The sequence below is a fragment of the Bos indicus genome, chromosome 10 (assembly GCF_029378745.1).
Source record: "Bos indicus isolate NIAB-ARS_2022 breed Sahiwal x Tharparkar chromosome 10, NIAB-ARS_B.indTharparkar_mat_pri_1.0, whole genome shotgun sequence".
NCBI classification, from domain to species: domain Eukaryota; kingdom Metazoa; phylum Chordata; class Mammalia; order Artiodactyla; family Bovidae; genus Bos; species Bos indicus.
In genome coordinates, this window is record NC_091769.1 from 17106053 (window position 1) to 17122669 (window position 16617).

General features: G+C 45.1%; 1 pseudogene; it reads left to right on the plus strand.

Moving 5' to 3' along the window:
• LOC109564189 (ras-related C3 botulinum toxin substrate 1-like) overlaps positions 1–9047 on the plus strand; it is a 47503-nt pseudogene extending 38456 nt beyond the window's left edge.
• The last annotated feature ends 7570 nt before the right edge of the window (positions 9048–16617 follow it).

The following is a 16617-nucleotide window of genomic DNA, read 5'->3' on the forward strand; positions in this document are numbered from 1 at the left end:
AAATTATATCAGAATCTTGTTTACTGCTTGCGGTCTGCCTTCTCCCCTAGAAAGTAAGCTCTATGAGGGCCGAAAATGTTTCTTTTCTGTTCAACATTTTACAGCCAATACCTAGGACAGTGCTGGGCCCAGAATCATAGTTATAAATATGTAGGTCAATTTTAGGGACTGGGAACATGAGGCAAATAAGAGCTAAGCAGACAATGTTTAGTCCCGGCCCTAGTGTTGACAGATATCCCTTACCTCCATGTTCCACCCACAGGCAATACTGAGGCTTTCCCCGTGCTAATTGATTCCACTGGTAATGAAGGAGTTCAATCATTTATTTAGTTTGTACTCAGAGATATTTTTAAATACCTAATTCTTTGGGTAGAATATTAGCCTTCTTCTGATCAGGGCTAACCTGACCACAAAGCCTCTAGCCAGGGAAAGTGCCCTTCATCCTGACAAATCACTTTCCACCCTGACATCCTCTCTTTTCGAAGAGAAGGCCAAGGCTCCCTGCTGTTCAAAGTGTTCAGGGTGGTCCCCACCACTCCCCTACGACTACTCTACCCTGTAGAAGGGACTCGAGCCCTGGCTGGTGGTGATGGAAGACGAATGATTCAAAGTTTTAGTGATCATCAGAATCACCCGGAGGGGCCCACCCTGAGATTCTGACTTAGTAGCCTGGAGAGGTGTGCCAGTCCAGATGGTGCCCTGTGTGGCTCTTCCAGGGACCAGTGTGAGCAGCGCTGCTCTAAAGGACCCACAGCTTCTCTCACGCCTGAGGTTCTGCCGATCCTTCCTTCCAGGCCCAAGATGCAGCTCTCTAGGTCCTGCCCATTCCTTGTCTTCTGTTAACTTTGAATTTGTCTTCTCCTGACATCTTCCATGGCCTTGCCTGGGGTCTTAACCATCTCATTTTCCCCTGGTATCCTCTCCTCCTTAAAAAAAAATAATTCCAGTCTTAGTCACAAAGTAAGGAATTCTTTTCAAAGCCAAAGGTCTATACTGACCTCTGCTGTGAAGGATGTGAGGCCAGGAGACCCTCTGCTCCCAAGGAGGTACCATTTGCATGGAGAGACTGGCATATGGATGTGGAACCCTAGAGAAGGGTCAGAGATATCCCGTAAGGAATTGACAAGCACAGAAGGAAAAGCTGGCCTCCTTCCAGGGAAGGAGCACACTTTGTGATGTGGCTAATCTCAGAGGGTTCCAGGGGAAGGTGTGATGTGAGCTGAGCTCTGTACAATTAAAAAAATAAGCAACTATGGGGTTGAGCCATATGAAACTGCTGCTATGCAAGACCTGTTGGCCCACAAAACGTGAAATTTCGATGGCTCAATCTAAGAGGATTATTTTCATGTCTTCTATGTATCAGTTATATTATCCTCATTTTGTAGATGAAAAATTGGAGCCTAGAGAGATTAAATAACCTGTCCAATGACAGAGAGAGAGAGAAACAGGAACCCACTGATAAAACTCCACACCCTTGCTGTAAGGTTGCTCTAGCTCGGTGGGTCTCACGCTTTGGAGAAAACATCCAAATCCCTCCGATCTCTCGGTCCCCTCCCACAGAGGCCCAGTGCCTTCAGGTGGTGGTGCTGAGAATCTGCATTTCGATCAAGCTACCCGGGAAGACTTGTGCGGCTTGATCTATGGCTTATACTTGGTGCATTACTGGTTTAAGTAGACAAGATAGAAGAGGACACCCTTAAAGGGGTGAGGGAAGGTGGAAGGATGGGCAGAGCTCCAGAAGTGGGAGTGGGCATGGTTTGTGCCAGCAAGAGCAGGGACAACGAACCTGTGTGGGGGTGGAGGGAGCAGGTTGGAACCCTGGCTATGGAGGGTTTCAGGCACGGGCTATCTCTTTCCTTCTGGTCCCCACGTCTCTACCTCCCACCTTGCCCCATCTGAGGAGGTAGCATCCAACAGCATCAGCCCACAGGAACTCAGAAAGGGTTGTTAGCCTAGATAATTTCCCCAGAGCCACTGATCCCTTCTGCGGAGCATGATAGACCCTATTTCATAAAGAAGACATGAATGGCTGTAATCAGATACAATGTTTGCGACGCTGAACAAAATGAGCAAAGGAAAAAAATATGCAGCCAGGCTATAATTATGGGTGTAATATTTCAGCCCATTAGCAAAAAATATCTCAGAAACCTGCTGCCCCGCCTTCTCAGCTAAAAAATTGGATGCTAAGCTGGTGAAGGCAAACAGAGAGAGCAGAGCACTGAAGCAGAGGCCTAATTAATTGCATATACAGTGTTTTTTTTTTTTTTTGGCTGGCAGTGGCTTCTGACAATTCTGGGCCTTTTGCTGCATCAAGTAAAAAGAGATTGTTTTTCCTAGCAGGGCTGCTCTGAGGACTTCTAGACACTGGTCCCTCTTCCTCAACCCAGCCCAGTACTAGTCAAGGACGTGTTTGTGTGTGTGTGTGTGTGTGTGTGTGTGTGTGTGTGTGTTAAGTCGCTTCAGTCACGTCCGACTCTGTGCGACCCTAAGGGCTGTGGCCTGCCAGGCTCCTCTATCCATGAGAGTTCTCCAGGCAAGAGTACTGGAGTGGATTGCATGCCTTCCTCCAGGGGATCTGCGGAATCAAACCTGCATCTCTTATGTCTCTGCAGGGGCAGGCAGGTTCTTTACCACTAGCGCCACCTGGGAAGCCCCGTCAAGGACATGCCACTTACTAAACACTTGGCAAATTTAGGAGTTTTGGTATAATAATAACTATACTTTGTTGCTTGCTATGTACCAGGTACAGTGATAAAGCTTTACAAAATCTCATTTTTCCCTTTGGGAGCAAGGTAAAGTGATGCAATGGATATTGTTGATGAACTTCAGGTCCCTTGTCAGCAGCACCTGTGACTATCTTTGGGCGCCTACTTGTGAGCCACTGAAGTCATCTTGGCCCAGTCCAGAGAGCTCCTAAACCCTGGGGGCCAGGTGTTGGATTGTGGCCCAGTCCCCTCAGCTTGCATATCCTCTATGGAACTTTGCAGGAACTCTCCACCCTGCCTGCCTCCCTGCCTCCACATCCTGATCCCCTACTCCCTGGGGTCTTCCCTGGAGTTGTTTCTTGATAAATCACTTGCACATTATTCCTTAGTTCCCACTATGCTTCCGGGGAGTCGGCCTCAGACAGGGAGGATTAATTACCACTCTTTTTCCAGAAAAGAAACTGCAGTTCAGAGGGGATTGTAACCCAACTCAGGGAACTCAGTAAGAAATGGGGGATCAGGGTTTGACTCCATGTTTTCTGATCCAATTTGGCCTCCACGTGTAAACGTGGCACGTGCCCCTATACCCTAGTCCCTTGTCCCTGTGATCTGTATGTGATTGGGGCAGGTTGATGGTTCAGCAGCCGCCGTCCTAGGTTCTGAACTGGACAATGTTTGGGTAAATCCAATAATTAGATCCATGCCTTTGTTCCTGGGCTTCTCTAATTACCTGCCTTTTACCTCAGGCTCACCAAACTCTGCAGGAGTCCTGTGCATGCATGTATTCATTTAGTCATTTATTTACTCTTGCAGTCACCTACCCATCTAACCTCTTCCATTCGACTAACCCCACCCATTCATCTACCATCTATCCATCCATCTGTCATCCCATCTGTCCATTCATCCATCCACTCTCTCATCCATCCATGTATTCACCTATCCATTCACAGCCCCCAGTAACATTCTAGCAGGGGACATGGATTTATTCAGAAGCCAATCGCCATACCTTGGGATCTGTTCTCCATGGGAGAATGTACAGGCTACTAGGGGCTCATAGGAGGGATATCTGATCCAGTCAAACTTCCCAAGGCACCTGAACTGGGATCTGGCAGGTAAATAGTGAAGAGAAGAGAGGAATAGGTAGATTGTCCCAGACAGAGAGAAGAGCAGGTATGATACAATCCAATGGCCAGAGGTGCGTGAGCATGCGGAAGGTTCTAAGGAATGAAGCACACTCACCTGGCTGATCTTCTGTGAGGGAAGGAGGTAAGAGATGAGGCTAGAGTAGCTGGCTGGGGCCAGTTGTGCAGGACATTGCTTTTGAGTAAAGGAGAGGATTGGGAGTGAAGAGCAGTGGGTGCCTCCAAAGAGGCTGTGGTGGTGTTGGTTTAGTTGCTCAGTCTTGTCCAACTCTTGAGACCCATGGACTGTAGCCTGCCAGGCTCCTCTGTCCATGGGATTCTCCAAGCAAGAATACTGGAGTGGGTTGCCATTTCCTTCTCCAGGGGATCTTCCCAACCCAGGAATGGAACCTGGGTCTCCTGCATGGCAGGCAGCTTCTTTACCACCTGAGCTACCAGGGAAGCAGTAGAGGAATATCAGGAGCAGGTTTGTATGTTTTAGAAGGTCACTCTGAGAAGAAGGAATGGGAGGGAGGAAGCCAGCAGTGGGACTGTGGTTGGGGAGGGGGTACCATTTGCCAGGGTGGCAGTGCCGCTTGATGCTGATGGAGACAGGGGCTGCTGCTGTTGCAGGGGGAAGGAGAGAAGTGGGGTTTTGTGCCAAGAGGAGAGAGAATTAGAAGTGGGTGGGATTTGGTGATTGATTGGGCATGGGAGGCAGGTAGAGAGAAAAGTGAAGGGTGATGGCCTGTTTCCGGACTGTGTGGTGGGGTGGGCTGAAGTGGAACTGACCAAGTCCCAGAGGGAAAGCAGGTAGGTAATGCAGGAGACCTGGGTTTGTTTGCTGGGTCAGGAAGATCCCCTGGAGAAGAGAATGGCCACCCACTCCAGTATTCTTGCCTGGAGAATCCCATGGACAGGGGAGCCTGGCAGGCTACAGTCCATGGGGTCATAAAGAATCAGACACGACTGAGTGATTAAGCACAGGGCATGAGGCTGGAGGTTTGGTGCTTAGTTTGGGGCAAGTTGAGTCTGAGAAGCCCCTGGGGCTTTCAAGTCGGGCTGTTCAGAAGATAATTTGATATCTAGGCCTGAAGCCCCAGACAGAGACAGGCACTGAGAGTAGAGATGTAGGTAAGGGACTTCCCTGGTGGGACAGTGGCTAAGACTCCCTGCTTCCCAGGCAGGTGGCAGGGGTTTGATCCTTGGTCAGTTCCATATGCCCCATGGTGAGAAAAGAGATGTAAGTATGACCACCACCCCTCGGAGTAGATGGGAAGGGCCAGGGGGTGTGTGGACTGAGAAGGAGAGAGCCCGCTGTCTTCTGACAGATACCTCAACGCTGACTGCCTCCCTGAGCAGTGGGCATCTCCCTCTGGACTCCACTCCACACATGGACCACATTCCTAGGCTCGCTCCACTCTCTGGCAAGCACTGGGTGCGCCATCTACCTGCATCAGGTCTTCCTCCCATCGGCCCCTTCCCCCAGAGCCTGCTGGGCAGCATTTATGCGGGTCAAGTCTGGATGTGTTTCTCTGCTTACTGTGGGACGGCCTCTCCTTCGGGAGGGTTCTTTTGCATGGAGGAAGAAAGAGAGATTGTTCTTCCCTGTGTGGCTGCTCACCAGAGCTGGAGGGGAGTAAGCATGCTTGTATACTTGGAAGCTCAGGGGTCGACCTCCCTCCACCACTGCTTTTTAGAAATGTCTTTAATTGTTAAATGACTATGGGCGCACTGTAAAAAAGATATATAGCTTAGAACAGAAACAAATAAATATGATAGACTCCCTGCCCCTCATCCTGCTAATGTCTTTACACCCTAGTGACAATTATCTTTCCAGATTTCACACACACACACACACACACACACACACACACACACACTATGTCATGCTCATCAATTGATTTTTTGGGTTTATAAAAATGTACTAGACATATTTTTACATCAAAATGTATATAGCTCAACTTCCCATTTTTCCTTTTTCCTATAAAAATCTTAGAAGTTTATGGTAGAAGATGTGGAAATTCAGAAAAAAAAAAAAGAAAGAAAACCCAAATCTGCCAGTATCCTAAAATCTCATTACCCAAAGATAATGATTAACATTGAGGAAAACACAAAATTTACTTTCACTGGACAATATTAGAAGAAGAAACTAAAGTTCAAAAGCACTATGGAACTTCAAGTAGATTTTTCTTCAAAATAAGAGACACTAATCCTTACACATTTCTTAACTTTAAGTTAAATCGAGAAGTTTAAGCTGTAATGTTTTATTTTAATGATATGATTTCTAGTTTCTTAATGATTGCTAGTTTAGGAAGAAAATAAACATTTCTCTGATAAAAATCAAAAGGTAGAACTGATTTCTAAACAAACAGACTAAACTCTTCTACCTATGCATATATTTTTAAATTAAAAATAATTTTTTTTAAAAAGTAGGCCTACTGTTAGGATAACTTGTCAAGATAAATTATTGACATATTCAATCACTTTCAAAAAGAACAAACACATCAGGAGGAAATAATTATCACTTACTCCTGATACAAAACCGCACAGATGATGTGTGAGCCCCAAGCACTCAACAGTTACCAGCTTCTTCCCACACCACCTGACCAATGGCAGCCTGGCTCTGTGGAATGAGAAAGCAGCATTTCCTACACGTCTTTAATGGCTCAGAATCATGCCACAGTTTAGATCACATTTTATCTGGGGTGTGACTTTCATGTCAGCTCATTGCCTTTCCCAGAGTCACTAATTACCTTTCTTATCCTTGTTGCTCAGAAGTGCTGCATGCCTTAATTCCATGATGGTGCTTAGCATGCTAGCGTATTCCTCATAGGATTGACTAGCACTGTTTTCTTTGAGGTTGTTCTTCACAGACTCTTCTGATGTCTCGTTCTGATTGGAGCTAATTGCTCATTAGGTCAGCTTCGCAGCTGTCCTACTGGTATTTCTGTTCGTTGTTCTCCTGGATTAGTTCTATGACTTTTGGAGTCTGTTGTCTTCTTTCTTGGATTCTGTTTTCATTTTTCTGGGGTACATCCTCAAGGAACTTTTTCAGAAAATGTGGAGTCCCACTCCAGAGCCTGGGAGCAGCAGCGCCGTATGGGGGTGGGGAAGATAGATGTGAGTGGAGAGGCCACTTCCTGTTTCTCTGCAGTTTTCCCCAGCTTTGGGTGGTGGCCGTTGTTGGGCTCCAGCTTGCAGTTGGTGAAGGGAAGACAAGGAGGTGTGGACCGTGGCCCCAGGCACCCTGTCCTCCACCACCCTCAGCCTCACGGTGAGCTCGCTGCTTCTTGCCTCAGTGTGTCTGCCGCTGGGCTCAGTGAGCAGGCCAGGGGCAGGCCATCAAAGGCATGGTGGTGGGAGAGCTAGCTACAGGGAAAACCTGCCTACTGATCAGTTATTCAAACAATGAATTTCTTGAAGACCATATCCCCACTGTCATTCTGCTAATGTCACGATAGATGGAAAATCAGTGAATCTTGGCATATGGGATATAGTTGGTCAAGAAGATTTTGACAGATTATATCCTCTGTCCTATCTACAAACAGGTATTCTCTCCATTTGCTTTTTTCTTGTGACATCCGCATCACTGGAAAATGTTCGTGTGAAGTGTTACCTTGAAGTGTGATATCATTGTCCCTACACTGCTATCATCCTGATGGGGGCTAAACTTGATCTTAGGAATGATAAAGCCAATGACTGAGAAACAGAGGAGAACAAGCTGATTACTGTCACCTACCTGAAGGGTTTAGCTACCACAAAAGAGATCCAGGCTGTGTAATACCTGGAGTGCTCAGCACTCGAGACAATGTTTTTGCTTGTTACTTTATAATAGTGTTTAAAATTTAATTAACTTATTTTAATTGGAGGGTGATTGCTTTACAATATTGTTTTGATTTCTGCCATACATCAACATGACTCAGCCAAGGTATACATATGTTCCCTCCCTCTTGAACCTCCCTCCCACTTCCCATCCCATCTTACCCCTCTAGGTTGTCACAGAGCACCGAATTTGAGCTCCCTGCATCATACAGCAAATTTCACTGGCTATCTGTTTTACATATGGTAATGTTTATGTTTCAACACTGCTCTCTCAATTTGTCCCACTCTCTCCTCCCCCTGCCCTGTGTCCACAAGTCGGTTCTCTCTGTCTGCATCTCCACTGCTGCCCTGCAGATAGGTTCATCAGTCCTCAACATCTTTCTGTATTCCATACGTATGTGTTAATATATGCCATTTGTGTTTCTCTTTCTGACTTACTTCATTTTGCATAATAGGCTCTAGGTTCTTCCACCTCATTAGAATTGAATCAAATGCATTCCTTTTTTATGGCTGAGTAATATTCCATTGTGTATATGTACCACAACTTCTTTATCCATTCATCTGTCAACAGACATCTGGGTTGCTTCCATGCCCTAGCTATTGTAAATAGTGCTGTGATGAACAGTGGGGTACATGTGTCTTTTCAGTTATGGTTTTTCTCAGAGTATATGCCCAATAATGGGATTCCTGGGTCATATGGTAGTTTTAGTCCTAATTTTTTAAGGAATCTCTATACTGTTCTCCCAGAGAAGGCAATGGCACCCCACTCCAGTACTCTTGCTTGGAAAATCCCATGGATGGAGGAGCCTGGTGGGCTGCCATCTGACAGAGGTAGGCTGCAGTCTGTGGAGTCGCTAAGAGTCAGACACGACTGAGCGACTTCACTTTGACTTTTCACTTTCATGCATTGGAGAAGGAAATAGCAACCCACTCCAGTGTTCTTGTCTGGAGAATCCCAGGGACAGGGAGCCTGGTGGGCTGCCATCTATGGGGTCGCACAGAGTTGGACATGACTGAAGCGACTTAGCAGCAGCAGCAGCATACTGCTCTCCATAGTAGCTGTATCAATTTGCATTCCCACCAACAGAACAAGAGGGTTTCCTTTTCTGGCATTTATTGTTTATAGATTTTCTGATGCTGCCCATTCTGACAGGTGTGAGGCGATACCTTGTTGTAGTTTTGATTTGCATTTTTCTAATAGTGATATTGAGCATCTTTTCATGTGTTTATTAGCCATCTGTATGGTCAGAGAAGCCTGGCGTGCTAAAGTCCATGGGGTCACAAAAAGTCAGACATGGCTTGGCTACTGAACAACAAGACATTGTTTGATGAAGTTATCTGAGACATCCTCTGCCCACCTCCTATTAAGAAGAGGAAGAGAAAATGCCTGCTGTAAATGTCCAGACCCTCTCCTGCTCTGTCCCAGCCCCTGGGAACCTTTATAAACTTCGCTCAAACCATGGAGCCTTCACATTGAATGTCAAATTTTTGTTACAGATTAGTTTTTCCATAAAACCATCTTGAACGAATCAGTAACTTTTAGGTTTTGCTTGTTTAAAGTGTAAGGGTTCAAGCTTTCACATTCTATTAAAGTTCAGCCCTAAAATGGCAAACTATCTTAAAGCATTATTTTTCAAAAGCACTTATTCTTGCTCAGATTAAAAGTTGCCAAAATATCTTGTGGACTAAGTTGCATTTTGGGGCTAAGAACACTGAGCACTGAACCTTTGTCCTTAAGAGGACTGCAGCTTCCAAGGTTAGGAAAGGTAGACACTTGCTAACTTAGTTTAAGATATGAAGAGCAGTTCAGCCTCCTTCATGAAACATTGCCATTTAATGCATCATAAATGTATTAACTCATGTTCATGATCTAATATTGCACTGCATGTCATAATGCACGAGTGTAACATCTCAGCTCTTTGGATCAAGCTTTCTGATTTCATAGTGAGATTTTGTCCATTCCTGCAGAAAGCGGCCCAGGTTCATACAGGTCCTTGAAACAGTCAAGGAGGGACTTCTATACCTCTAGGGTAGGCTAGGGTCAAATGGCTCCTGTCCAGTAGGAAGAAGTTGTAGGAGAGACTTTCAGCTCCTTACTTCTTAAGCGTAAGAGTGTAGATTCTCTCAGCAGGGAGTGAGACAGGCTGGGACCTGGGACCTTTCCCTGCAGTGCTGCAATGACTGCACCTCGACACACCTTTCCTCCCGCAACAAAATACAAAGAAACTATAGGGGCTAAAAATAACTGTATGCATGTACTTTTGGGGCCAATTCTGGACAAACGATACAAAGATACCAAAAACCTAACGGCCACTTTCGAAGAGCTGAGAGCAAAAGCAGGGAAAAGGGCAGGCGCCACCCCCTCACCCTGCCCCCCCACCATCCACACCACAATACCACCGAAAGTGAGGGCAAACCACCTAAGGCACGCCTCCAAACTGACCCCTGGACAACCCTCACCCTATGTAAGGAACAAGTTTGTCTCTCCTGGAAGAGGTGTGCCAGCAAAGGAAACTGTTGCTTATTCTAGCTCTTTCTTGCTGCAGCTGCTGCTGCTGCTAAGTTGCTTCAGTCGTGTCTGACTCTGTGCGACCCCAGAGATGGCAGCCCACCAGGGTCCCCCATCCCCGGGATTCTCCAGGCAAGAACACCCGAGTGGGTTGCCATTTCCTTCTCCAATGCATGAAAGTGAAAAGTTAAAGTGAAGTCGCTCAGTTGTGTCCGACTCCTAGTGACCCCATGGACTGCAGCCTACCAGGCTCCTTCGTCCATGGGATTCGCCAGGCAAGAGTACTGGAGTGGGGTGCCATCGCCTTCTCCACTCGCTGCAGCAGGGGCCCCAATAAAGCCTTGCTTGGAAAAAATCAGTGTATTAGCTTTGGTGAGATTTTGAGAAGAATTTTTACATGTCCCCTCTGGCAAAGTATCCTCTGGTTGAGGGCACTGGAGTGCAGTGTGTGGAACACTTGTTATTATTAAAAGGTGAAAACACTATTTTGACAAAATATGGAGATAAATTTATACTAATTAAATTATTGAAAGTATCATGGGTAAAACTTTGAAAAGGTTAATTTCTGTCAAATACACTAGATGATGAAGAAATGTCCATATTAACAGTAAGTGTTTTCTTAAGCTTTTCTTTTTTTAAACCTTCCCATCCCTTCTGAAGTTGGGCATTTAATTCATCTCTGACCTGGTCCTTCTCAGAGTTGCTAACTTAGTAAGTGCTTTTCTTGTAGAACCCCTTCTTAATGAGCAATATGCCTCCTTATATTATAAAATCTTTATGGATATGCCTTAGAAAAAAATTTTTTGTAGATTAGTAAAAGTGTATTCCAAGAATGCTCAAACTACCACACAATTGCACTCATCTCACATGCTCAAAATTCTCCAAGCCAGGCTTCAGCAACACATGAACCGTGAACTTCCAGATGTTCAAGCTGGTTTTAGAAAAGGCAGAAGAACCAGAGATCAAATTGCCAACATCCACTGGGTCATCGAAAAAGCAAGAGAGTTCCAGAAAAACATCTATTTCTGCTTTATTGACTATGTCAAAGCCTTTGACTGTGTGGATCACAATAAACTGTGGAAAATTCTGAAAGAGATGGGAATACCAGACCACCTGACCTGCCTCTTGAGAAATCTGTATGCAGGTCAGGAAGCAACAGTTAGAACTGGACATGGAACAACAGACTGGTTCCAAAAAGGAAAAGGAGTACGTCAAGGCTGTATATTGTCACCCTGCTTATTTAACTTATATGCAGAGTACATCATGAGAAAGGCTGGGCTGGAAGAAGCATAAGCTGGAATCAAGATTGCCAGGAGAAATATCAATAACCTCAGATATGCAGATGACACCACCCTTATGGCAGAAAGTGAAGAGGAACTAAAAAGCCTCTTGATGTAAGTGAAAGTAGAGAGTGAAAAAGTTGGCTTAAAGCTCAACATTCAGAAAACTAAGATTATGGCATCTGGTCCCATCACTTCATGGGAAATAGATGGGGAAACAGTGGAAACAGTGTCAGACTTTATTTTTTTGGGCTCCAAAATCATTGCAGATGGTGACTGCAGCCATGAAATTAAAAGATGCTTACTCCTTGGAAGGAAAGTTATGACCAACCTAGATAGCATATTCAAAAGCAGAGACATTACTTTGCCAACAAAGGTCCATCTAGTCAAGGCTATGGTTTTTCCAGTGGTCATGTATGGATGTGAGAGTTGGACGGTGAAGAAAGCTGAGTGCCAAATAATTGATGCTTTTGAACTGTGGTGTTGGAGAAGACTCTTGAGAGTCCCTTGGACTGCAAGGAGATCCAACCAGTCCATTCTAAAGGAGATCAGTCCTGGGATTTCTTTGGAAGGAATGATGCTAAAGCTGAAACTCCAGTACTTTGGCCACCTCATTTGAAGAGTTGACTCATTGTAAAAGACTCTGATGCTGGGAGGAATTGGGGGCAAGAGAAGGGGATGACAGAGGATGAGATGGCTGGATGGCATCACTGACTCGATGGACGTGAGTCTGAGTGAACTCCGGGAGTTGGTAATGGACAGGGAGGCCTGGCGTGCTGCAGTTCATGGGGTCGCAAAGAGTCAGACACGACTGAGCAACTGAACTGAACTGATTTTCATGTTAAAAAAAGAAAATGTGTATAACATAGGTGGAGTTACAAAGCTAGTAAATTTGAGTCCTTGAATATTTTGAAATGTCTTCACTGTGACCTTGCACTTAAATAAGAGATTTCAACTCAGTTTCCTTTCTGATTGCTGTAGTTACTGTTCAGTTGCCTTCTAGAAAGTTCTTTTGTGTAAGAAAAAATCTAATGCAGTTTGATTGCTATTTATTTTTAGATATTTTCCGTTTTTTCCCTTAAGAAGGTTTAGGATTTCTTCTTGATCATTGGGCTTCAGAAACTTTCCCAATTTGTTGCAAACTGTATATCTTTTTTCCCTGCACCGGCTCTGTACTTGGTGAGAATAGTAGAAGGCTCCTGCTTCTCCAGTTGGCCTGCTTCCCTTTCCCTTGGGAACTACCACTGTCTCACTCTCTTCACCTGACTTCTGTTAATGAAGAGGATCCAGTCTGAGGGTTCTTTTTCTCCAGCCAGGAGATTGGTTGAGGTATGGACATGTGATCCAGGTCAGGGCAATCAGAGTACTTTTTAGAGATGATTTAGATGCTGAGAAAGAGGATTATGCTTTTTTTACCTGGGTTTGGTGGAAGGAAGAAGTAAGACTTGAGCTTCTGGAGGACTTCTTGGCCACAACAACTAAAGATCCTGCCTGGGCATGAACCCAACCCAGGGAGTCAGAGGGGAAGATGAGAGTGAAAGAGAGAAAGGGAGAAAGAGAATGAATGAATGTCAAATCATGAAACTCTGGAGGCAGGGGTGACAGGAGTCATATCAGACAATACATTCATTTTGTCTTTACAAGATTTGATTTGGTTTCCCTCAAGATAAACAAAAGAATCTTGATAATGGAATGACAACTTTTAACCAAAAAAAAACTTTGTCTTTCAACAGCCAAGGAGAATTTCCTTTTATTACTTGATTAATCCTTGGCTCTTGGACTGCAAGGAGATCCAACCAGTCCATTCTAAAGGAGATCAGTCCTGGGTGTTCTTTGGAAGGAATGATGCTAAAGCTGAAACTCCAGTACTTTGGCCACCTCATGCAAAGAGTTGACTCATTGGAAAAGACTCTGATGCTGGGATGGATTGGGGGCAAGAGGAGAAGGGGACAACAGAGGATGACATGGCTGGATGGCATCACTGACTCGATGGACAGGAGTTTGAGTGAACTCCAGGAGTTGGTGATGGACAGGGAGGCCTGGCGTGCTGCGATCCATGGGGTCGCAAAGAGTCGGACACAACTGAGTGACTGAACTGAACTGAACTGAACAGCTGATCAAGAATCTTTCTGCAATGCAGGAGACCCAGGTTCAGTTCCTGGGTTGAGAAGATCCCCTGGGGAAGGGAATGGCAACCCACTCCAGTATTCTTGCCTGGACAATTCCTTGGACAGAGGAGCCTGGCAGGCTATAGTCACAGAGTTGGACATGACTGAATGACTCACATTTCCTCCCTTTTATGACTTCAGTGCTCGTCTAAAATTCCTATTGAGTATTGGCTCTCTGGGATCTAGCCTCCATCTCCTTTTGTCTTTCCTCATCTTAAAAACCACTTTGACATTTTAATCTATATTCTGATACAGTTCCTAGACTTTATTGTTTGATTTGGTCTTTCTACTCTTCAGCCCTCATATTAAGTTCTTCACTTCAGCCAGTGTGTTTCTAATTCTAAGAACTTTTAAATTTTGTTTGCTCCTGTTTCCCCCCACGCCACCCCCACCATGGCAAGTTGCTTTTGTTTTATGCATGTAACCGTCAATGAATTAGCATTTGTTTTCTGTTTGCTGTGTCATCTCTGTTTTTCCTTCTCAGTTGCTCTGTTCTCGTTGATCCTTCTCTTTTCTGTGGTTGTTTTCCTCAGAACTTAGTCATTATCAGGCATCCATCGGTGTGTGTGAATGACAAGCTACAGTGATAATTACTGGCTCAGATGGGACTTTCCTCTGTGTGGGTCTATGTTTATGTAGATCTTCTGGGGTAGGTCTCTGTCCTACATGGGTCTGGGGTCCTGGAACTGTCTGGGTGAGGTTTGCTGACAGGGAGCAGAAACGCAGGCTCCTGACCTGCCACCATTGCTGAAGTAAGATGACTTTCCTCTGAATGTGGAACGCCTCAGTTACAGAGATTTTGATTTATGAGATGCCAAAAATCCTTAAATTCTTCAAATTGCACATCAAAAAGAAGAGGACTAATGGGAAAAACAGGGGTAGGGATAAGTTACTCAAAAGTCAAGCCACATTATCATCAGACCATTCACAAAAGTAATAGCAACCCAAGTTGTTGAAATGCTGGGGTTTAAAAAAAGTACATGATAAATTGCTAACAAAAAAAAATTACAGTAAATATAAGGCTTAACTTTTTTTTTTAAAGCAAGAGTATCATGATAGAAGGAGATATAAGGTAGATTGCAGGCTTTCTTTTTGGTTTTGGCTGGCCCTTATGGCATTTGGGATCTTACCCTAACAAGGGATCAAACCCACAGCCTCTGACTTGGAAGCACAGAATCTTAACCACTGGACAACCAGCAAAGTCTGGTTGTAGGTTTCTGAGTTATGAAAATGAGAGCAAAATACACAGAGAACACAGAGCACCATGTAATAAACCCTCCCAAGACAATGCTGTGACCATGAGCAGGAGTGTGGTTGCACGCCCTGTCTCTGCGCTCCGGGGTTCAGCTTGCGTTGCATTCAGCTGCCATCACTTGGTGGCACATATCACAGTATGCGGGGAAAAGCGCTGTCTAAACCAATGCAACCCCGACACGGTACCGACATCATGATCCCATGTATCAGTCATGGATATGCTAATACAGATATAGAGACACACTGTTAGAACAGACCACGGTTTTTCCCCCACCCTGGACTCTCTCTCCTTCGATTTTACCCCCTGAGTCTGTGGAGGAGGTCAGGAAGGGCAAGACTACAGAAATCCCTGCAGAACTCCCCATTTTGACAGTGTTCTTGACTTTTTCCTGGGGTTGAATGCCAAGACCAGTGGTTCTGTGCTTTTAAGAAGGGCCTAGAATGATTGGCCCAGCTAGGAATCCAGCAGTTTCATTTGCCCCAAAGCATCTTTGTTTTTGTAGCTGTTTCTCTGAGGCTCCAGCTTCAGTGACAAGTCCCTCTTGGGCCTGCAAGGAGTGACATGTTCCTTGCTCTGGTTCTCAATCTATTGGATCCCATATTCCTTTTGAACTGTGGTGTTAGAGGAGACTCTTGAGAGTCCCTTGAACTGCAAGGAGCTCCAACCAGTCAATCCTAAAGGAAATCAGTCCTGAATATTCATTGGAAGGACTGATGCTGAAGTTGAAACTCCAGTACTTTGGCCACATGATGTGAAGAAAAGTCCCTGATGCTGGGAGAGATTGAAGGCAGGAGGAAAGGGGATGACAGAGGATGAGATGGTTGGATGGCATTACTGACTCGATGGACGAGTTTGAGCAAGCTCTGGGAGTTGGTGATGCACAGGGAAGCCTGGCATGCTGTAGTGCATGGGATCACAAAGAGTTGGACATGACTGAGCGACTAAACTGAACTGAACTGATGATTCCTGCAACCTTTCAGAAATTCTTCCATATTTTGGTTCACTAATAGCATCCTTTCTTATTGTCTAATATGAATTTACTCTTTCTCTGAGTATCTTTTCTGACTTTTTTTCCAGTTGGACTTTGGTAAAGAGAGAATTTAAAGTCTATGCACTGTCTACACACGGGTTGAATTGGGAAATCTCTCCACCACTTTTTGTCCTTTTGACTTTGGCCAAGGCTTTTCATAATTTTGAACTTCAGATTATTTTTTGGAAAAAGGGAATGATAGTAATATCCGTCCTGCCTGCCTCCCAGGGGGTGGGGCAGGATGAAGGGACATGAAAGTCATCTATGAACAAAAAGAGTGGCATAAATTTAAGTTGTTATTAGCTCATGGAAAAGAACCCCCTAATTTGGCAGATGAGAAAATGAAGCCAAGAGATGGGAAGCAATTTTGGCCCAAGGTTACCCAGAAACCTCCAGCCTCTTGGCTACTGGGCCCCATTTTCTTTCCAGGCCCCGTTACCCTGCAGTCTGCAAACGGCCAGGGATGCATTGCTGGGGGCAGAGCAATTGAGGATTCAGAAGAGGCAGAGATGGCATAAATAATTCAGTGATTGCCGACCACGGGCCATTAAATTTTCCATGATCTGTTTTATTGTATCTCTTCTGCAGTGATACTCTCTTCCAGTTCAGATGCAAAGTAGGCATTTCACTGTGTCTACAGGAGCTGGCCACTGCTCCATCTCAGTGATCCAAGACCACAGAAGCCTTGGCCTTGGGCCCAGCTGGGCCCCTGTCTTAAAAGGTG